General features: G+C 50.0%; 1 long non-coding RNA gene across 2 annotated transcripts in view; it reads right to left on the bottom strand.

The window, feature by feature from the left end:
- Positions 1 to 23,994, bottom strand: part of LOC129384346 (uncharacterized) — an 84,128-nt gene that overhangs the window by 11,960 nt on the left and 48,174 nt on the right. The gene's annotated exons all lie outside the window — the stretch shown is intronic.

Here is a 23,994-nt window from a genome sequence, read left to right as displayed (position 1 = left end):
TCGGCGGATCGCAGTAGCACAGAGTAGCAAAGCTAGTAGCGACCTCTAGTGTCGCTTTGTCCAACTACAAAGTTCTCGAAAAAATATATATTTTCTGTAGCGCGAGCATTCGCGTCAAACACTCGTAAAAAGGGGCACACGTTACCGACTATGTCGCTATCAACGCTTTACGCGAGCAGTTAAGCGGAATATGGTACTCAGTGCAGTATTAGCTTTGTCTACTCTGTCGTTAAACTCTGCGTCCCGAGGTGTCGCTCCCAGCGCAGTTACTGTAAAGTTGCTGCGAGATTGCTGTCGCAAACCTCTCCAAACCCGGGGCGCGATCGGAGATATTTTGTTCGATACGCGTTCTGTTCAGTTGCTGCAACGTCACAAAGTTGCAGTATGCAAAATTTGTGACAGCGGGGCGGAGAGAGCAGCCAATCAGGAAGCGGTGACCTCCCCGGAAGTTTACTTCCGTCGTTTGTCGTCTGCTTGCAGACAGTATATTACAAAACGAAATGTTTCTCGTCTTCCAAATGAATGAAATCTTTACCTAAAAAAACGTATTTTATCTTCTCAAGCCCAAACACGTTTTCAAATAGTAGTACGTGTGACTACTGCAATTTATAACTATTAGGTTCTTTGCGTCGTCCCTAGGTGGTGTCGCGCACAGCGAGAAGAAAAAAGAAAAAGAAAAAGACGGGAGGAGTGGCGCACTTTTCAAGGGGCAGCGACAACATTCCAGTGGCTCGCTGGCACCAATGATGATGTCGATTTATCTGTACAACCAACGAATTATTTGTTTCGAGAAAAAAAAACGACGCCGGAATTCACTTTCTGCCATTTCTTCAAACGCGTTTCGCACCGCCACCCGCTCTCCTCCTTCCTCTAGAAACGCCAGCGCAACAACCTAAGTTCCCAACGGAAGCGCCATTTTCTCGAATTAAACTATGGATTGGATTCAAACGTGCTATTCCGCAGCCGAAAAGGCCGCCTGTTGGATCCAATCCCATCCACCAGACGCGCCATGCGAAGCCGTATGATCGCTCCAAACTTCTCAACTCCCGTCGCGTTCGGACGAAATTCTCGGTGGGCGGATGATTGACAGGAGCGTGTCGTCATTTTGACGTCACCAAAAACGGGGCGGCGCCCCGCGGCTGGCGACGTCGGCGCGGAGTAGGCCAATCGCGCGCGCCGGTAACCGAACGAACGCGCCGAACAACCATCTCCGATCGCACCCCCGGTAGTCGGTAGACGCCAGTACGTCTACTACAGGGAAGCCTAAACCTCTGTATTGACGAGAGCCGTACGTCCGCAGGCTAAGGGCAAGACATTTCCTCAGTCAGCTACAGCACGCGTCTCCTTTTGTCTTCCCCTCTATCTGTCCCTGGAACGTCGGTGACCCTTGTCACTTCCACACAAAGGTGGCGATGACGTTCGCTCCAAGGCCCAGTGACACAAAACAAAGCAACTCGCGATCGCGACACGCGGTCCGCCTTATCTGCCCCGAGCCGTTATCAGTGGCCGCTACAGAGACCATTGTTCCAGGAACGCGGCCGCGCTTATCCTGCCTGTTGTCGGCGCTGAATTATGCCCCGCAGAAAAGCGCCCGCCGGTACGACCGACGCTTGTCAAGTCGCCGGATAAAAGGCATTCCGGATGAGATTCGCGGTTGAGGAATGCCAGAACGGCAACGGGGACTGGAAAGTGACTCGTGTGATTGCCATTACGCGCCTCGGATGAGGATACGTGCATGGGAAGTCAACAATTTCGAATTAAGTGAGTGCAAGAGAGAGAGAGAGAGTGAGAGAGAGGGTGAAAGAGATGTTTAATGATAAGGAGGGCCCGGAGGTCAGGCCTGAGGCACGTTCCTCAGCCAAGCTGAGGAGGGCCCGGAGGTCAGGCCTGAGGCACATTCCTCACCCAAGCTGCTGTGCGCTGGGTGAAGGGGAAGGGGGAAAGAAACGAGACGGGACGGGAGGCGATGCGCACGCCGGGAAGAGGGGAATGACAGAACATCTGCTCGCCGTCCCGACCCTGCGAAAGCGGATGTCCAGCGAAGCTGTAGCAAAACCACCACTACAACTGCTGAGGGAGGTATGCAAGGCATTCTTGATGGTTCGGATGCTTGTTTCGAGCTTGTTCTGTATTGAAACGTATGCTGTTTCGTGTGTTGTATCGATGCTTTCAATGAATGTAGACAGTGTTCGCTTCAGTCTTCTGAGTGCTTGCAGCCTGTGAATTACGAGGGCGATTGCATTTTCAATTGCTTAGTAGGAGAGGGGGGGGGGGTTATGAACCATCGATGATGATGATAATTTTTTTTCGCGGACGGACACTAAAACTGCCGACCACGGAGAGGCTAATAGCTTCGTTGTAAAAAAAAAAGAACAAAGAATCAACCTGGACGCCCTTGAAAGCAATATCTAGTTCTGCCGAGGGCCAAACGACAAGTGCGGTCGGGCCGCGTTAATTCACTGAAATCCTCGTTTGAGCAGAGTTTTTTTTTTATTTTATTTTTTTTTTAATGCGAATCCACAGGCTGAGTCTTGTAAGAAATTGTAACCATATCTTTGTTTCTATCCTTATCTTCTGTAACCCCCCCTTATGTAATACCCCGACAGGGGTCCTTAAGGAAAAATAAATGATGATGATGATGATGATGAGAATTCGCAGTGCATTCGGTCACTCCGTTCGAATTTACCAGAACATCGTGTCAAGCGAATTCTAATTACCGCCGCTACACTGAAGTTGACATTTGCACAGCTGCGCAATAGGCACAGACTCTTTCTATTGCAAAGAACGTCACACAGAAACAAGGACACGTCGCCAGGAGTATGAACGAATAAAGTAATAACTGACCCGTGGCGTGCAAAACCCAAAGCGTGGAACCCGATCGGTTCGTCCCGACACAAGGCCTCCATCTAGGCAAGCGAGAACGCTCGGAACGCGAGGCTATATATGTTCTGCAAACCATGCCCGTCGGTCGGCGATTTCAGGAATTCGAGAGCAAAGAAAAGAGGATGGCGATCCCGTTCTGACATCCGTTTTGAATTGAGCCTCGCAAATTCTGGGGACGCGACACACACGAGAAGACCGGGGCTCGAAATCGGTTTCCGTTTTATGGAGAAACAGCTTCGATAAAGACACACAAAAGACATATTCTTTTGCGTCGCAGTATGGTAGCAGCCTCGCCGTTCCTCTGATACCAAATACTCTAGACTCTCCCTGCGAACCCTGGAGGCTTGGTAATCCAGAAAAAAAAAAATAATAATGGTACGGTGGCGACGCCACCTTAACATTTTCGCACTAGATCACCGTGACGTCACACGCTCTGACAGCGCCTACTCGGTGCTAGTTAGGCAAATAAAAGGCTGAATCATTTACCAAAGCAAGATCAGATATACAAGATAATATCTTAGGCATCTTTCCCGCGCACGAAAGGCCTAGGGGCGTCAAATCATCCCCAACTTCCTGACGCCCCAGCGATGTGTTCGGCATGTGTGACGACGGTTCAGCGACGAAATTGTAAAACTAAAGCGTTTTAGGATTTGAGAACGAAGACGGATACGAAGAGCACGAACAGAACGCTGCATATGAAAGTGTTGCTTTTATTTGGAGATATGCGAAATGTAGGTATAAGAGCAAAAAGGAATAGCCGATTTTATTGTGAAAGAGAAAAATGGAGATATATAGGGAGGCCATGTCGGGTAGATAACTGGTGGGCCATTAGAGTTACGGAATGGATGCGAATGGAAGGGAAGCGCAGTCGAGGACGGCAGAAAATTAGGTGGTGTGATGAAATTAGGCAATTTCCAGCTGCAAGCAGGAATCAGCTAGCGCAAAAAAAAAACAAGGATAATTGGAGATCGCTGGGAGAGACCTTCGTCCTGGAGTGGACATACAGAAAGGCTGCTGCTGCTGATGATGATGATGTTGATGATGCGAAATTGCCTACTGACCCGAACAGGATGGCGGATGTCGTCCTAGTGGTGGGAATAAATTGGGTTCAAACGAGCTGGCGCTGCCATCCTAGCGACTATCTCTTCCTTACTGCATCCTAGCTGCTCGCAAGCCTGCCGCCTGATCAACGACGCAGTGGCGGGATGGCGGCTGTCTTGTGTAGGGTGATCCAATTTGCGGAAAAGCCTACTTCCAGTGTCTGTCTGTCTGTCTGTCTGTCTGTCTGTCTGTCTGTCTGTCTGTCTGTCTGTCTGTCTGTCTGTCTGTCTGTCTGTCTGTCTGTCTGTCTGCCCGTCTGTCTGTCCGTCTGTCCGTCCGTCTGTATGTCCGTCTGTATGTCCGTCTGTCCGTCCGTCTGTATGTCCGTCTGTATGTCCGTCTGTATGTCGGTCTGTATGTCGGTTCGTGTGCCTGTCGAAATGATTCACGAAAAACAAAGTGTTACATGTGAGCGGTCCGCGCACAGCTGAGATTTTGGGCACGCATGAAGCAAACAATGCAAAGGTGACGTCTGTTCCAACCGCCGCCTGCACGCAAGTGGCGTGGTGTGGGCGAGCGACAATGACCTGTTCCCATTAAAGCTTTGAAGCGCCCGCAGCTACCCTTCTCGTTTCCTTGGCAGCTGGAAGGAGAGGGAAAATAAATTATGTTTCAGTTGTGCTTTCGCATCGGGCATCTTGAGTGCGCCCGTCGACGGAACGCACCTTCTTGAGTGTGCCGCGCCCGAACAATGCAGTGCTATACTTGGGAAAAGTGTCTCAAATCGTGAATATTTCGAGCGGCGATGCGTACTGTGTTTCACACCCGCGCAAAGGAGACACTGGGCAAGTCTTTAAGTGACACCGCATCAGAATCGCGGCGCCAAGAGAGGTATCCGACACGAGTTAAGTGTACTCCGGCACCAGGTTATCAATGCGTCTCGTGCGTTTTCCGGCCGCATTCTATGTTTTGAATGTTGACAATGCGCTAACATTCGGATACCTGGGCACTGCTTTATGCGCCCTAATGACCTAGAGACGCTATCAGCATGAGTGTGTGTGTGTGTGTGTGTGTGTGTGTGTGTGTGCGTGCGTGCGTGCGTGCGTGCGTGCGTGCGTGCGTGCGTGCGTGCGTGTGCGTGTGCGTGTGTGTGTGTGTGTGCGTGCGTGCGTGCGTGCGTGCGTGCGTGCGTGCGCGTGCGTGCGTGCGTGCGTGCGTTACACTGTGAACGAAAAAGCGTCAACTAGTCTACACAAGTGAAGTGATACGCGAACCTCGTCGCTGTGACACTAGGGGTGCGATCTTGTACGCGTTCCAAAATAGAACGGAGGCGGTTCGTTCCACCGAGCCAAATACGATTCGTCAATTCGAACCATGCCGAACGCCATGACGTCAAGTGTGACGTGATATCTGCTGTCAATCATTCCGTGTCGTCTGCTATCGGACAAACGGAACGGAACATACCGCCTATTTCGTGACGTAAAGAACGAACCGCCTCCGTTCTATTTTGGAACGCGTACAAGATCGCACCCTAGACGGCTAATGGCAGCGGCAGGGACTCTGCGCGCCCAATAGGGTCGAGAGCGTACAATAAGTGACGTACCCGTCGGTCGCCTATTGACGACACGAACCTGTGGCGCCGGCTGCGGCTAGGGCTCCGCGGCTGCAGATGCCGAGTACGCTCTCCATGGCCGAACACAAAGGGGAGGCAAAGGGGGGACGATGGGCCGTAGCTGAGTCCGGCGGCGACAGATAGGCCTACGGCTACAGTGTACAACGCGAACCGCACGCGCACATACACACACAGCCCCGACGATAGAAAGAAAACTGAATAAAAACACACACACACGCACAAATAGAGAGAGAGAGAAACAAAAAAGTGATCCCGGCGTACTGCGCTTCTGGCACGAAAAGTAGGCTGCGACTGCTGGTTATCTGGAAATTTTCCACGGACAAATGTCATATATTCTTCTCGGCAACACGTAGGGAATGCCGCTCGCGAAAGAATGTTCTCTCTCCCTCACTCTCTCCACATTGTCCCTCTCTTCTCGAGTTATGCATACGCTTGCGCTGAAGTTACAACGGGAAGTATTGTGCGCGCGATCAGGAATGACCATATGCAATTGCACAGTAGAAAATATTTTTTTACAAAAGACACATGTATGAAGCTGCAATTTGCATTACTATTGGGCGAGGAGGCCCTCACGGGAAAGGGTGTGGAGAGGGGAATGTACAGGAAACGTGAGGCGATAAATAATAAGTTGCGGCATAGATACGAGCACACTACTGGTGTAAGATCGCGAACGCTTCAGTCTTGCAGCGATCACAAAGGCCTGCTTCCAGCGTCACAAAACCGACGCGAAAGGAAAACGCCGGTGGCGACGCGACAGTGAAATTTCAGCACTAGCTCTCGCCGTCAAGTTCGACAAATTAAACAGCGCCTGTTCGGAAGACATTTTCCAAGTGTGAATTAAACAACGGTTACGGAAAAGTCCAAAGAAAACGTTCGAGCACGGTAACATTGGTGCTTTTTTGTAGGGGTGTGTCTGCGAATATTCGAAACTTTCGAAGAACGAATCAATTCAATTCAGTCTTTAGTTACTCTTAGAGAACGAGACAGGACTAAAAGCTCACAAGCTTGACAGAGGTCCTGCCCCCTCGTGTGTGCCGAATAGTCTCCTATTCGATTCGCTCTTCGAATCGAATAGTCAACATTCGTAAATGCGAATATTCTTCGAATACCTTTCGAATATTTCAAAACGTAAACTGCGGCCAATTAAACACAAAATTTGAGTAAATGCTAAATTTTAACCCCCGCGGCCGTAATACAGACATAAAACACGAAAACTTGGTTGTGGAGCAGGCTATGTCACTTAGGTAGCCATACTTTAAAGGCTATGTATATATACTGCGATCAATCTCACTCTCTGAAGATTCATGTGCATGCGAAGAAACTACTCGTGTACCCCTAATGCTCGATTTCTGCATTTCATAAACAGCGCTTCATAACGTACTATGTAACAGCAGAAACTTGCTAACTTTAAGAATATTAGAACGTGAACATCGTTTTACATTATTTGTAACAACGGTTGCTCACTATTCCAAGACTATCCGAGAACTATTCGAAATTCCATTCGATTCGCTTTTGGCACTATTCGATTCGTATTCGATTCGGTCTCAAAAAAATCACTATTCGCACACCCCAAGTTTTTAGCACCAGCACTGGCGCGAAATGTCGCGAAATCGCGACTTCCTACTGAGGTCATTCGTAAGCGATTTCCGCGCGAAGTTCGAAACGCCAAGTCTCTAAACGAATTCAGCGAAATCCTGTTGGTACGGTGCGTACGTTCCGCTGGTTTAACAAAATACACATCGACAAAAGCAAGAAAACAATACTGATGAAGGGGAAAGGTTACGTAGTAAAAGCTTGACATTTCCGGCTCTCTTTGTTTTCGCGTTCCCGTTCATTGACGACAGTCTTCACAAAGGGGCCGTCTCGCGGATTACTGGGATTCGCGAGATTTGATGGGCAGAAGAAAATGCAGCTGCCACTTGCGGAAGCATGCTCTTAAAACATACTCTTAAACAACGTATCGCGCAGGAGCCTATTGCGAAAGCGACGGCTGTCTAATGGTAGTCCCGCTTAATCACGCCACTTTGTTGTTTTTTTTTCTTCCTCAGTCTATTCAGCGGTGATGAGCACTGCCAACAATTTGAACGACGTACACAGCTGTCAGTGGTTGCCTCTTAGCCAGAAAGATCTTATTTATCACGCGAGACTACGAGGAAAATTACAGACGGTGTAGCAAAAATGGAAACAAAAGCGCAGTTCATGTATCCGTCCACAACACGAAAAATTAGAAATGATGGCGCCCCCTTTTTCAAATTACTGAACTAACCACGCTCTTCAAAATAGGAAATAGGCGTCACGCAAAGTATGTTTCCTTTACGCTAACAGAGGGCGCCCCACTCTGCTAACTCTTCAAAGAGAGAGAGAGAGAGATAATGAATAACACGCGGTTACGAAGACAGACGGCCTGTATTCGTGGTTAAGTTGCGCAGCCGATGTAATTAAAGGGGTCTGATCTTAACTACAGTGACGCATCTGGTCGTAGGTTAGTACTCGTGTTAAGAACGTCATCCGGTGAAGGCGTGGCTAATCACCTGTCGCACAGTCCAGTGCAGACGGCGATCTGGTCTAGCAGACGGCGCGTGTACAGCCATAGCAGACACCAACAGCAGCAGGCAGACGACGATGCGGCGAACGTCCATGAGAGAGAGGTGCGATTGCGCAACGGACGGCGTTGTATATCAGGTTGTCGTGCGCGGATCTAATGAGAACGGTATTTAATAACAACATCCGGCTCTTTTTTTCTCTTCTTATTTTTTTTCTTTCTATAATGCCACGCCGCGGCTCGGTCCCTTTGAACGTGACGTCGTCAGCCGCCGTATGCCGCCGCCGCAGCGTCTGTTGCTGGCCGACGGCATGGCGCGCGGACAGCAGCGTCTGGCAGACGACGACGGACCGTTTTGGCAGACGACGGCGAAAAGCGTCGTCTGGAACCGTCCTTGACGCGTTTACTCCCGTGCGTGTGTGCGTCTGTGCGTTATGGCGCGTTGCGCAAGGGCTCCTGCCGCCTTCTCGATTCCCAGGAGAGAAAGAAACCGCGCGGCGTCGCCTTGTGATGGCGTCGGGAGAGCGACCGAGGCGCCTTCTTCTTCCATGGGAACTCGGTTGCAACCTCGTACCCACCGCAGCGAGGCAAACCGCGCGCGGGCAGCAAGCAGGCAGACACAGACCGCGCCCCCTGGTGTAACCTCGTGCGCGCGTGCGAATCGTACAGCCCGAAATAAAAGTAAAGAAACATAAGAAAAGGATGAAAGGACACTGCACTGTGTGAGAAGCAGCCCGGCTTCCATCAAAGACCACGCGAACTGTAGTACAGCAGTTTGTCCACGACGCAAACTGTACTCGTGTTTTCTGCGACATCTGTGGCTAATCGTCTGCGACGCGGATTATTTAAGCATACGAAACGACACGTTACGCCACCACAACTTCCAATTTTCTAAGCATTCGTGTAAGAGTATGAGTAATTCGTATTGACTTGGACGTTTTGCACGTCTTCAACGTGTGACGTGATTTCGAATTCGGGGAGTCTCCATTTGCACCGAATGGCGACATTCGGTGCAAATGTCGCCGGCCGTCTCGGTTTTCGGCTCATGGGAGGCGCGCGTATCGGCTATACGCAGTTCAAAAATTAAAAAAAAAAAGAAAGAAAGCGAGGACAGGCCGCAGATAACCGTCTGTGACGATTCGCGACCGACTGCAGGATCTATCAAAGCGGATCTGGCGCAAATGCCGCGATTAAAGTACGATGTATAGCGCACGAAAGGGACAGGACGCGTGTGGAGCATAACCCGAGTCTCGAACTTCCGCGCATTCCCACGAGAGGCCGCGAGTCGCCACCACCCGCATATAAATCTTCGGATTCTACAGACGGTGGCGCCACGGTGCGTCTAGCCGACGAGTACGCGAAGGCTCGCTCGCCATTAGAGAAAGGAGAAGGTGGGGCGTGTAAGACGAGTTGAGGCGCCGGAAACGACGAAGTAAGTTCGGCCGATAAACGCCGGCAGGGGAGGCCACGCGGAAGAGATAGACGCCGTTCCCAGGCGCCCGCCGTTGTAGGAGGCGCGAATGATGACGCAGCTTAGTACACCCGCTGAGTTAAGGCGGATCAAGGATATAGCTTCCCGTTTTTTTTTCACGATTCCGTTGGCGTTACGAATCAATCTCGCCCGACTTCTGCTGCCGTTACAGCACCTCGAGCTCGAGCTTTTCCACAGTTGACAACAGCAGCGGTGGAAGCATCATGTATGGGAGCGGGCACGACAAACGTTCGCCGTGACACCACCGATTGTTTATCGCGAGGCAAGAGTGTCCGAACAATAATAGAGTGTACAACATCCAAACAATAATAGTCACTTTTCTTTGCTTGCGTTCCACTGTTTTTGTTCATTTTTTGAAAGCTCTGCGCTCGCTACTTTGCTGTCCAAAATGCTACGTCACACACTGATAACGATTACGCCATTCGTGAACAGAAAGTGTCGGGCGCTGAGCGTTAAAAGCAAATACACGCATGATACACTCTTTTTAAAAAGTCGGCATCCTTTTGGGCTTATACCTTGTCCCACAACCGATAATCCTCATCTGTCTTGCGTGCGTTGCCTTTTCCGAAAAAAAAAAAAAGAATCTGCGCTCGCTACTTGCCTGTCGAGAACGCTATGTCACGCTGATAATGAGCACGCCGTTAGTGACCTGGAAGTACCGGGCACGCGGTAGCGTTAAAGAAAGGAAATGCGGGCAAGATGACGATTATCGTAGTGCGACCAAATCGGTTCCAAAAGGTGCAAACTTCAATTATAGAGTATACTAGTACGCACACTAGGTTTCCGTTTGTTGTTGTTTCCGTTTACTTTTCACGCTTCTCGTATCGTATCGTCGTGCCTTCAGGCAAGGACATTCCTAGCGATGTTCTGTTTAAACTTACATTCGGCGTCAAATGTTTACGGGTCGCGGGATCTGGAAAACAAGCGGCTATTTCACGAGCCTGAGCACACCGCTATTACAATTGCTACTTGCACTAGCGAGCCAACGTACAGTGTATCTACTACGTTACGGTTTGCACGAAAAGACTAGTCCGACTTTTAGCTTTCTTTCGCTGAAACCAGAGCCCGCAAACTTTTGGCGCCAAATGTATACCACACCGTCGTTCCCCCCCTCCCAAACGATTGCGGAACACGTGTTCCGAGATAAATGTGAATTCTTGCTCCACTGAGAAATTAACGTTTCATAGATCGCTCCGTGGGTCGGAAAGGCCCCACTACAGGTCGAGCGATTAAATTCGAGGGTATACGTGACCAGGGGCGAGGGGGGCGGGGGTATTCTGCAGGAGTCCACTTAGTGGGCTGTCCATTTCGGCCGCTGCTGATTGGATGCAGCTGCACGAGGGAGGAGGAGACGATCGGCCCCAGCCAATCAGCAGCGGCCGAAATGGACAGTCCACGAGGTGGACTCCTACAGAATACCCCTCCTCTCCCCCAGGTGGGACGGGAATGCAGCTTTAACTTCGCAAATCCCCGCATACAGTCATCTTTTGCGGCCGACTGTATAGTTTCGTTTCCTTCGCATTGCGGAACTACGTGACGCTGACTAGTCATTCCTGCTCACACAGAAGTTACGAAGGCCATCTAACGAAGGTCTAAGTTAAACAATACGTGCTCCGACGGATTCCAATGAAAGGAACGCGTACTGGACTCGCCAAGAACTTTTTCTTTGTCATTGCCTCTCTTCCTTGATTTAAACGCAAAAGACAAGACGCGAGTCACGAAATGCGGTCGCCTCGGAAGATAAGCGTCGTTCCTAGTACCTCCAGTTGTACGCTCGGCTAACCCAACGCAACTAAATGGCGTGCCACGATGCCCACCTCCCTTCGCGCCGGCGCCGGCATCGAGGCAGCCTAAACGCAAACCCCCTCTTTGATGTGACGACGGGGTCAACAGACGCCGACCACGAAGAAGCGTTGGACCCAGAAAGCAACGCGTTCAGACGCTTAACCGAAACGAATTCAACGCTCTGCAACTACTCTCCTTCTTTTTAGACCAGGCTTCTTGAGCCTGGCCTAACAATAAAGTTTGTTTCTCTCTCTCTCTCTCCACACATGCATCTCTCTCGACTCACGAATGCGTGCGCACCAAATGTATCGCGAACTCTACGCGCGCTCGCCGGGTCATCGCGACACAAGGCGCATGCTCGCGAAACAAAGATGGAAACCTCGAGAAAAAAAAAACGAAACGCAAGCTGCGAAATAAAAGAGAGAGAGAGAGAGAGAAAAAAAAACGCGCCGGCCGTCGGCCAGCCGTGCTCGGCAAAGCTTCGTGACGCGATCATTGCAAGCGCGCTGCAGATGCGAACGGCGACGCTTCCACAGACCGTGCTCGCAGAAAAAGGAGTCTCGACCCCCGCGTCCCCTTTCCTTCTTCCTCCGCATCGCTTGAGCCAGCCAGCCCAAACCACACCGCCTGGTCTCTCTGCTCAGACTCCTTGTCTGTGTGTTTGAGTGCGTCCAGTGTTATTGTAGGTTTCTTTCCTGCCGTTTCGTTATTTTTTGCGTCTATTTTGTTATCTACCTGGCCGTTCTGTTTCCTGCAGGTCAGCGCGCTGGTTCGCGCGACGAAGAAGACGCTGCTGCTGCTGCTGCTGCGGCAGCTGAGGAACAATGGCGACTGCAGAAGCAGCGGAGAGCCGCAGACGACCCTCCCATTCTTTGTTTCTTTCGCTTCGAAATCCGCTCGTCGCTGCGCGCTCTAGCGGCGTGTCGGTGAAGAAGAGGAAAGAGAGAGAGAAGGCCCCGATGGTATACAGCGTACTGGAATTCTAGTTCACCGTACCCTTACCGCTCCGCGCGCGCGCGCGCGATGCGGCAGTGCTAGGCATTTCATCTTTCAATTTTGGTACTCGTCGCTCTCCTTCCGAGGCTCGCTTGCGACGGCCGGATCCGCCGGCCGGTGTTGAGAATGGCGTGTGCAGCAGCAGCTAGGGGTTAATTTTAGAGGAGAGACATTTTTTGTTTCACTTTGTTTCCTTACACCTTAGGGCCTTTCAGGAAACTTCTCGAGATTCATGCTCCCTTCCCCCCTCCCTCCTCCCCCGACAAGCGTCGGCCGAACGTTCGCCCGCGCAACTCGGACGAACGTGGAAACGTGTGATATGCCTTTTTTTTCCCTTCTTTTTCCTACCACAGTGGGACGCGAAACTTAAAAAAAAAATGCAGCGTGACCAGACGACGCATGTTAGGTGAGACGAAGATGAAGAGTTAAGCCTAGCGCGGCGGGGCTAATGGCGCCGGAGGCCGGAGAAAGGCAGACGAAAACGTTGTATGTGTGTGTATGTGTGTATATATATATATACATATGCGCGAGCAGACGACGCCGCCGGGTCCGCGGGTTGATGGACGAATGTCACGCTTTGGCGCGCGAAGAAACGCGTCACGGCGGGAATTCCGAGACGTGGGCGTCCAAATGTTTCCACGCGGTCGGTGGTATACGTTGCGGCAGGTTTTTCGCCGAGCCATTCGCGGGGCCGTTGTCTCCTGCTCTCCATTCATTTCTGCTTGCTTCGCGGAGTCACTACTATACGACACTTAACGTGATCGTCTCGAAAGCGATTATAAGCACAGCGGGCACGAAACTCGTGGAGATTCCTGTGCGTCTGTTGCACTCGCGCTCCCAACTCTTCCTCTCCCATACAAACGCACACGCTCTATATATATTCCTATAGCGTTGCTTCTTCTCTTGAGACACTCTACATTCGCGTGATTATCCCGTCGGTTTTTTTTTTTCTCGAGGCTTACGCGTCGTTGAGTAAGTAGTAACGTTCGCTTCTGCCTGCCGCAATGGCTCAGCTTAGAATCTTTTAACAAGAACAGTTACGTCGTCGCTGCCGCATATTAAACGGTGACGTTCGTTTATGTTGCTACGATGGCCCGACAACGTTGCGCACGTTTTTAGCGTGGACGCCGAACGTTTTTTTCGGCGTTCAATCCCTTCCATTCTGAAATCAATTAGCTTACACTATGTTTGTTTTATCTTGTGCATTTTCGTCTGTCTCGCGCTTCCACTGATGTAGCATTAGTAGCAGTAGTTAGGCAGTAGTCGTAGTAGTGGTGGTGGTGGTGGTGGTAATGGGGATGGCAGCAATAGCAGAAGTATAGTGATAGTGGTGACTAGTTGTGGCAGGAGTAAGCATTGACAGTTATCGGCATTAGCAGTAGTATAGTAGTAGTCGAGGCAATGGTCGTGGCAAGAGCAGTACTATAATAGTAGCAGTAACAATAGTAGTGGCAGTAGCGGTTACCAGTGATAAGATAGTAGCAGTCGTCTTCGCCGTAGTAGTAGTAGTACTTGTAACATGTTCTTCGGATGAAAACAAAATTCTGACAAACGATATTCACTATGTATACTATATATCTACGAAAACACATTAATGCTGCCCCGCGGGGCCGACACCAAGAAGGGGCTGATGAAGTTGAGAGAGAGAGAGAGAGTAACTACAGATGCACTGTGAAAAACATAAAGATCGAAAATCAGAGGTAGGCTTGGGCGCTCGAAAAGGCCCATTCTACACACGTCTGATATCATGTATGAAAACCTGTCTGTTCCCAAATAAACGCATGTGATTAATACAATTATGGTACGGTGGGCATACAGACCTTTTCAATGGGAAGTACTATTAGTGACAATAGTAGTTGTCGTCGAAGCAGTAATAGTAGTAGTAGTTCGTAGTGGCAGTAACACGTTCTTGTTTAATTATCATTATATGATGCTCAAGAGATATTGGCGCCATGAATTGGCTCCGGCTACTGCTTTTCACATAGAGATGGGCAAATAATTACGCCACAGACACAGAAACGAAATCCCGTAAAATCACACTAAAAACTGAAAGTCAGCTCACAAGCACAGCCACACATAGCCTAGTCACATAAGTACACAAAAGTCAACACAAGGTCCAGTCACATGACAACACTAAAGTCAGGGCCCATAAGAAAACACGGAATAGGTTCACGCGAAGGCAGATATATATCCAGGCACTGAATGCGCCAATGTCACGCCAAATTAAACCCATACGAAAACATGTCCTTCGGACGGGAGCTCACCTTTCGCGTTATTCTTAGCCTATCTATTATATCCCTATCAAGAAACGTTGATGTTGCCCCTCCTCCCTCTTCCCTGGGCAAGGAGGGGTTGACGAAGTTGACAGAGCCGCGAGTAAACTATGAAAAGCATAAGAAAAGACGAGGAAATAAACAGGAACCGCAGGAGGTGCTCGAGACGACCCCCTGTCCACTCACCTGGGACGCCCCGCGGAAGGAACTGGACCGCGGGGGCGTCCGCCAATCGGGGCGCGACGCATTGCACAGTCACGCCAAAATAACCTTAGCGACGCGACGAGAGGCGGTATAGGCGCACGGGTCACGCGTTCGAAAGAATAAAGGTACATTTTAAAAGATGAGAACGGCCACAGCGCTACACGAAACACAAAGCAATGTCTAGACAGAAATTAAATGCGTCTAATGCAACGTTGGTTTCGCTTGTACACTCAATAGCGTACACTCATTTTCTGACACCGTGTTTTGATACACTTCCCGTAAAGGCATTGTGGCAGAGTTGTTCTTTTTTCTCCCAGTAATAAGCCTAAAGATAGGGCTGGCGATATGTCATTAACGCATAAAATTAACAAACACGACACAAAATAGCAACATTGAATGTAGTTTACGTATAGCTATCCGAGAGGGCTCAACGTTTTTTTGTTAGTTACAACCGTGCAATACGGTTGTAACTAACTTAGGAGAAAAGGTTGCCGAGGACGACTCACCCTTTCAAGGCGCAGCACTACCTTCTTTCCCGAACGCTTACTTCAGGGGGGCGGACTGTTAGCGACCTCTTCACGTCGCCGTCCTCACGGGAGAATGCGCAGCGAAAGTACAATCCTTCAACGCGGTACTACCGGACAAACAAGTATAGCAACAGCACAGCTTGCATAGTTGAGACAAGTCCTTTTCTTTTATGCGAAGCGTATTACTAGAGCTCAACCCAGCTCCTCAGGCGCGGCGGTGTCGCCTTCAATACCACGTGACACCGTGACGTCACGACAGAGGAGAAACGGGGCTCCAACTCGCGCCGTCGCTCGCGGCGTCGCGGCGGTATATAAGCAGCTGCGCTTTTTCTAGGTGGCTTTGGCTCAACTCTTGCAAGATGGGCTGGGTGGGAATCGAACCAGGGTCTCCGGAGTGTGAGACGGAGACGCTACCACTGAGCCACGAGTACGCTGCTTCGAAGCGGTACAAAAGCGCCTCTAGTGAATGCGGTGTTGCCTTAGAAACGAGCTGTTTCTAAGGCTCAGGCGTGCGTCGCTTGCTCAGGCGCACATTTCGTTGCCGCGCCGAACGCTGCGTTGCTCGACGATCACCGCGTCCAATGCGGGGTGCGTAGTCGCTGCGCCGTAGCCCATTGTCTTACACCCCTTGGCGGGTCGACGGGAACGCTGTCGCGTTCCACTCTTGAAGGCGAAGCAGAGTAACGCATGAGTTGTTTCTTCTACTAGCCGAACCAAATATAGCCAAGCAACAGCAGTTCACCACGCTAGACAGTGGTTCAACAACTAAAATAAAGGCTAGTATGCTTCGCATCCTGGGCTTAACCTTAGCTAAGCCACAGCCATTTTTTTCTATTCTCTTTCCTGAAAGTCAAGTCCGAAACCCAGCGCACCCCTACACCGGCGAAGCGAAAGAATAAAAAAAATAATAATAAATAAAGAAAGATTAAAGAAAGAAAGAAACAAAACGGCACTCGCGGTGCGAACCCTGAACCTAGCTCGAAAGCACGCGGAAGCCGAGGGAGCCTTTGCATCTCCAGCGGCCAGAGACGACTGCCGCCCTTATCGGGCAGTAGCCGCCCTATCGGGGGAGCTCTTCCTTATCGAGCGCCGAAAAGCGCGGATATGACAGCATTGCAGCGTGCTGAGGGGGGGGGGGGGGCGACAAACGCGCACCTACTTCTGTGTCCCGAGCGAAGCGGCCACAAGGACAGCTTGACTGTTATGTCAAGTGTCGCGACGCAGGTGATCTCCTGCTCGCCTAGTAACTGCGCGTGAGCCGACAGAAAAAAAAGAAAGTGGGAGTGCGGAGGAATTCACTGCGGGTGCATACAGTTCTGCAGGCCTTTGAGATCGGAGGCTCCATCCGTGCATTATACACGAAGTGTAGATCAAATCGGTGTCCATATAATTTTTTTTTCTCGAAAGCCGACGACAAGAACACGATTTTAACTAATTTCATTAAATTGCAACTGCACTACTGACTGCGTACCCGGGAGGTACATTTTGAATAATCGCTCACGAGTGAATAATAAAGATCGTTGAACTGAATGTAAAATTTGATGTACAGAGGGTCTCAGGAGTAGTCTAGAAAACTGCATTTGCAGCATGGCCTCCGAGACAGGGAGGGGAAGGGGGGAGGTTATGGGGGGAGTCCGCGTACTGCCGAATCTCGGAGGCCGAGCTGTAATCGTAGATATTGCTACAAAAATTAACGCAAATGAGAGTGACAGCTGCAAAGCACGGTCACAATGCACCGCACAACACGATAAGGTCGATAAAACAAAACAAAAAATGCACAAAGGCCGCACTGAACAACAAGAAGGCAAGAAGGCATTCCTCCAAATCGTTGTCTACAGTTTGTCTACGCATTGTGAACGAAGAAACTACTGTGGGTTTCGAAATGCCTTCAAACTATTGAACAATTGACTTGGTCAGTGACCACCAGAAGGTTGGATGGTGGTGGTGGTGGAGAATTGTAGCAACAGGCGGGTTTAGCCTGGCGAACAAGGCCGGCAATTGCTCCGCCCGAGCGTCTCGCACAATACCGCTGAAGGGTTTCACCATATGTCGATCAAACCAGTCTCTCTTAAGAATTCGATGAGGAGACGTGAAGTTTCTTTGCGGGCTATAACTGATCCCTCGGGAAATATAAGGTGTTGGATGCCTCTGTGTGCGTATCTATATATATATATGTGTGTGTGTGTGCGTGTTCTTAACATGCTACCTGACCAGAGCCGTTCTCCTAATAAGAATCGCACGACATGGCCAGTCGTAACCCCGCGCTTCACTGCCTATTTTCTTAGGATGGCAAGAGTGCTGCGAGTGCGAGAAAGAAGGCAGGCCTTCACACACAGGGCGACGCTGACACGAGCATACTTCATTCAGGACTTCTCCCCAACCACGCTCGGCCGAAATCTTTTACTCGAGTGGAAGGGGGGAGGGGGGGTTGGCCGACGACGGAGGGGGAGGAGGAGGTGGAGGGTTCGGTTTCCGCCGAACTTTTCCGCCCGGCGGGTGGCCGCCCGCTGGCAAGCGAAGGAAGGAGGGGAGGGAGAGTCCTTTTGGCAACAGCGTGTGGGAGAGGAAGCGAGAAGGACTTCCTACGCCTTGACGAGGGAGGTTGGAGGAATGGGGGGGGGGGGGGGGGGGGGTTGATAGACTTCAGTTACACGAACGCGCGCACGCGCAGAGGCGGGCTAGTCCCGGCTCTCAGAGACAAGAAAACCAGGCCAAGGAGACGGGCCGACTCGGAAGTGAACGGGAGTTAAGATATAGAAAGAAAGAACTACGCGGCCAACCGGAGAGGAGGAGGGGGCACTCGCGAGCGACAGATAAGAGAAGGCAGTGCTGCTGCTTCGCCTGCTCGAGTGAAAGGAAGCCAAACGGACGAACAGCTGAGAAGGAGAAGGAGGCGTACGTCTGACGCCTCCGTGGCGGAGTCGGGTAGCGTACACGTAGGATGAGAATGTCGTGTTCCAGTGGGAGTAATAGTAGTAGTAGCAGTAGTACTACGGCGCTGGGGGAGCCTTCAATGAACGAAAGCGCTTCTGCTGCTGTGCCCGAGAACGCCTCTCGAAAGTTACACCAGCACTCGGGGGTTTTGGCTGCCAAGCTCTCTAGTGCTGGCGGTTGAGGGTGTCAGTGTCGTAAGAGGGTTTAGATGCGAGAGAGAGAGAGATATGGACACTGGTGTGAGAAGCTAGAAGCAATGGATGATGTATCACTTTACCTTCCTTATCAGAATCATCACTCCACCTCCCTCTTCTGCCCTCAGCTCCACATTATGAATGAAAACGTTCCATCGGTACATCGAATTTCTTACACAATTTATAAGGCATTCGTACTTTTTTTTTCTATATGCGGTTATGATTAATTCACAGTTATTCGTCCAAATTCTTTACATTCTTCTTGTGTTTTCAATTGCTGTCTCTATAACAGCCTTGCGGACACAATTTGATATACCGACTTTTAACTTTACCAGGAAACAATTGAAAAAGTTACTTTAAAGACCAACCGATTTTCCATCAAATTACCCGCAGTGGATATGTACAATTTCTTGGGGGAAAATGCAACGTTATCGCTACTTCTGTAGATTACAAAACGTGGAAGACCCAACAGAAACAACTGAAGGCTACACGCAGCCGCTAACGAAATTTGGAAATTGATTTCGCTAGCGTCGATATCTATCGAACACACTCAACCACGGGACGTGACGGGTTTGTTTGACCCGCCCACTGCTCCGCCCCAAACACTCCGAAATCGCGCAGCCGTACTGCGAGCTGCAATCCAAGTACGCGGCATCCCGAAACTATAGCACCGTTAGGCCTAACGTCGCCTAGCATTCACGAGCCACACGCGAATGACGCTGGAATACGTATGTATAGAGGATACGGAGAGCCCAGCGCACGCCGATTTCTTTCACGGAGCCAAGCTTCCTGCGTACCCCCCCCCCCCCCCTAATATTCGCCGAACAAGAGATAATCGGCGCGGGCACATGCGAATGTGGCGACCGTAGAACGAGTGCTGAAGTAGCAAACGGCAGGATGTGTTAAGAAAGCGCCGCCGACTGCTTGCGTGTGCGAGCCTGCGATTAGAGTGAGAACCGACAAAGCAGACCGTAGTGAAGGGCGTAAGCGTGCAGATAAGGGACGGAACTTGAGCATCGAGATCGGACGCACGCTCCGCGAACGACAGATAAGATATCTTGGAAAAGCTTCGGAAGCGAGGAAGGAGGACATCCATTCGAAGGAGGAGGAAGAGGTGAGGCGCCGCCGTCTCGAACATTGTAGGGGCACTGAATGTTGCGCCAGGCGTTCTTTCTCTTTTTTTTTTTTCATATACCGACGATGTCCTGAAATTCCCTAACTAGCTCCCAGATGACGTCGTGGAGTTTGACACCGTCTCGATCGCCGACCTTTTCAGTAAAAATAAGGAAGGCACTTTTTTTCGTTATTCGTATGCAGACAGACAATCACTGCGGCAACTTTGTGGGACTCCTCGGCTGGAAAAGCGCGTAGAAGTCTCGGCTTCCATTTCTTGGATTCATAACCAGCTGTCTTGAGGCAAAGAAAGGACAATGAAGTTTTCAAGGAACGCAATTTTCTAGCGGATATACTTTCTCTTTTATTTCGTATTTTTTTTTTTTTTGCGCCGTATTAATATGAGGGTATGTTTCATCATAGGGGGTGTGAAAACTTGCATGCCATGGGAACCCATGTTCCTCACACAGATTTACATTGCGGAATGCAAATTTACAGAGTGTTCCTTTATTCATTGATTTATTTTCTTGGTGAAGTTACATAATATATAAAAGGCAGCCTCGGGACTTGTGACTGCATTAAACCCCTCGCCGACAGACGTCTGCAAGCTCTATGCAAACAACCAGTTCTAAAATTCTAGGACCACAACGGCGCTCCGACGGATATATTGACTTGCCGACTACTTTTGCCTACACACATTATACCTCGCCCCCCCCCCTAAAAGAAACATAGGGGGGGAGGGGGGCGAGTCTACCCAGTCCACAAGTTGTCTACGTCAATAATCCCCCCCCCCACCGCCTAATTACAATTTACAAATGAGCGAGCAGACTGCGAAACGACGCAATTTGGTGATCGCGGTGCCGTGCGCAAAGTCTCTCGTCGCGCTCGGGCCTCCCTGTACAACAGTGCGTGCGTGCAATTACTGCGACCGAGCGTAGTACGTAGTCGCACGCGTAAACGGTAATTACGTTATTGCGCAGCGAGGTCGGTTGCCGGTATGTGTAGAAAGGATAAAGAAGAAAAAAAAAAGATGCTCGACCGCCTAATCGAAGCTTGCGCGCCCCGCGCGAATTCTGCAGCCTTCACACGGAATCCGAAGGCGAGAAACATTCCTGCGATGCCCGTATAGTCACCAGGCATCGCAGCTTAAGCGTGGGGGACGGGAATCGGAACACTCCAGACGTCGTACCCTCTGTAGAAGTTGATAAAACTTGTTTCATCGTAAAAGTAAGCGAACAAAAAAAAAAGAAAGTCACAAGCCTGCGCGGTACCGTGCAACAGATTCACGAATGCTGTTTTTTTTTTTTTTTTCTTTCGAGCTGTCGTCCTTCACACGAATGCAAAGGCGAGAAACATTGTTTCCGTACCTGCCTTCACCAAGTGCCTCAATTTTTTTTTTTTTTTAGCCACGACGGCAGCTGATCGAACCGGCGACCTATAGTTCTCAGTGCGGAAGAAAGACGCGGCAAAATTAGCACCGTGCAAACGAGAAGGTTCCCCAGTCACGAATGTACGCTTTCTTTGAAGCTGGTCTTTGCACGAACGCGAAGGTGAGAAACCATTTTTTTCTGGTTATCGCGTTCACCCATTTCAGGTATCCCTGAATTCATGAAGCGGACGCACTCTCTGTTCCTATACACCCAGGCATCGAACCCTGGAACCTCGTTCCAAGCGGCAGTAGGCCACAGACTGCGAACAGCCCGAGAGGAAAAAAAGAAAAAAAAAATCGCCGTCTCACGACCGGCTGCTATATGGCGTCAACGAGCTAGGGTTACCGGAATACATTAGCAAAAACAAGGCCATGCAGGAGGGAAGCACAAGACAAGTGCTCGTCCGATGTTATCTAACAAAAGGCAATGTCGCCGGCCGTCTTTCTTGAGCGAATGTCGTCTCCGCCAGCTATAGAAGAGAGTGACTGTACGACTTGGTGAACGTTTCTCGTAGAATGGCAGCACAATCCGGTTCCTTGTATAGTTGTCTGCTTTCAAGCGTTGCTACCCACATCGCGCCACAAAGAAAGCATCTACAGGAATTTGCGACGTAAACACCAAAGCTAAATCTCGCCTGACAGTCTGAAACTGTATAAGTAAATTCGTTCGTTCGTTCCTACTTTCGTAAAATTACTTGATTCATTTGCTTTTCTTGCGTTGTTACTGCTATACCCGACACAAAGGAATTACAGTTACAGAGATTTCAAACGGAAGCGCCAATGCTACAATTTGCCTGGCATTTTGAAGTTGAGCTCATTCATTCATTCATTCATTCATTCATTCATTCATTCATTCATTCATTCATTCATTCATTCTCTCTTCTTGCAGTGGTACTAGTAGCCGACCTAAGTTAAAGGGTGTACAATACAAAGATTTCCATCTGAAACACAAATGCTACTACTCGTCCGTAATTTTCGAACTGAGTTCTTTCATTAATTCATTCATTCGGAAACAGTGAAAACATAGTTCGTTGATAACTGGAAACACAAAGGTGCACAAGCACTGCGTGATTCGACGTAACCTCACGCCAACAAGTCGCAGCTGCAATGCACGAAGAAGTGATTCCGTAGAAGGCGAGGCAGATGAAAAATAAAAAAAAAAATTGCACTAGACGAAACGCGGCGAGTGACACTTGCATGATCCGCGCAGTACCGTAGAAGCTTTTCCGTAGCGTCCCCCGCTAATTGTGAAACGGAGTAAACGTGTAGATGACGAAGGATGTGGATAGTTCGCACATCCGCAAGGAGTATTAAAAAAAAAGAACTCCTATACACACAACTCCTGCGGTCTACGGGGCTTCACGACAGACTTTAAGAACGACGCCCCCTACCGCTCTGTAGTATACGCGGTTTGTTCGTGCTCGTCTCTATTTCTTTCTATCTCACTCTTCCGCTCTCTTTCTCGTTTTATCCCCTTTCACCCTTCCCCCCGTGCAGGGTTAGCCAACCGGAACTGCCTCTGGTTAACCTTCCTGCCTTTCTACGCATCCTTTTCTCTCTCTCCTATACACAACATGGTATTTACATGAAAAAAAAAAAGAAAAAACTCTTGATAAAGGCACGCGTTGACCGTGTTCGCATACCTCACACGCGTGTAATAGGCACGAGCGTTGTTTTCCTGATCGAACCACCGAGCTAGGAAGCGAGGACGCGATCCGCGTGATCAGCCGTCGTCGTCAGAGGCACGCCGTCACGCCGCTGACCATTCCAAGGACAAATCTATAGTAGTACGTAGCGTCAGGCTTCCAGGAAACGCCGGCTGCCTTTCGTCAGTAAACCACGTGACATTTGGCGATGAAAGGTTAAAAACGAAAGACGGCGACGACTCGAGGCGCTGGTTTATGTGGCGCGCGTATTACAAGAGGGAGCCGCGAAAACGGACGCGAATGCAGAGAGAAGCCTGTCGGTGGGTCGTTCGTAAGCGCCATGCCGTGTACCGCCACGTTCCTCAGCGAGGGACACGTGCCCCGAGCAGGAATGCGGATCTCGCGACAATCCCTCCCTCCCGACTCGACCGACATATCTCATAACCGACGCCATAGTGAGCTTTAGTAATCGTGCCTCGAGAGGCCGGAAAAGAAATGAGTTGCGGGGGAAAAAACCTAAGTGAATCACGGTTCTAGAACGCCTAGAGGAAGAAAGAGTTCTTCAACAACTGGAAGTTCGCGATATCGAGGGTCAGATTGCGCCACTGACATGCCCACGTGCAACTGGAAGATGGGCATAGGCCAAACCAATTGCGCATATATATATATATATATATATATATATATATATATATATATATATATATATATATATAGATATATAGCTTGACAGGCCAGCGAGCAAGCGATGACAGCTCCTATTCAGAAGACGTCCACGCGAAAGGCGGCAGATTCGTCCGGCGTTCGAATCAACAACCTTGGCGTTCCGACGTCACTTTCTAACACGACGCACGAAGTCAAAGGCGCACCGTGCTGGTGCCTGCAGCCCCGTAAGTTGCAGGCCACGAAATGTCGGGACGCTCGATCTGGTTATCGCACAATGCCTACGAGAAGAACCCCCTGCCGGCCTTCTTTATCAAGGTCAGTAAGGATCCGCTGCCGTTGTTGCAATTTGCAACAATTCTTAATTAGAATGCGATTGAATCAGTCCGCAAGGCACCTAAAGGTGACACGCAGAGCTCCATTCAAATCAGCCCCCTATGATGTAACACAGGGGGAAAACCTTCCGTGAGCGGGACGTTGTGGAACGCCGCGCCGTATCAACAGGCACCTGCGTCACAATGTGTGGCATGTTTCAACTTGCACGAAAATCTCGAGCTAGCCAACAGATGTCATTCCGTGCACGTAACTCCAACCCTCCCCCTACCCCCCGCCCCAGCCCTAACTTCACGCCCTCCCCTT

The sequence above is a fragment of the Dermacentor andersoni genome, chromosome 8, assembly GCF_023375885.2.
Source record: "Dermacentor andersoni chromosome 8, qqDerAnde1_hic_scaffold, whole genome shotgun sequence".
NCBI classification, from domain to species: domain Eukaryota; kingdom Metazoa; phylum Arthropoda; class Arachnida; order Ixodida; family Ixodidae; genus Dermacentor; species Dermacentor andersoni.
This window is presented reverse-complemented; position numbering and strand designations above follow the sequence as displayed.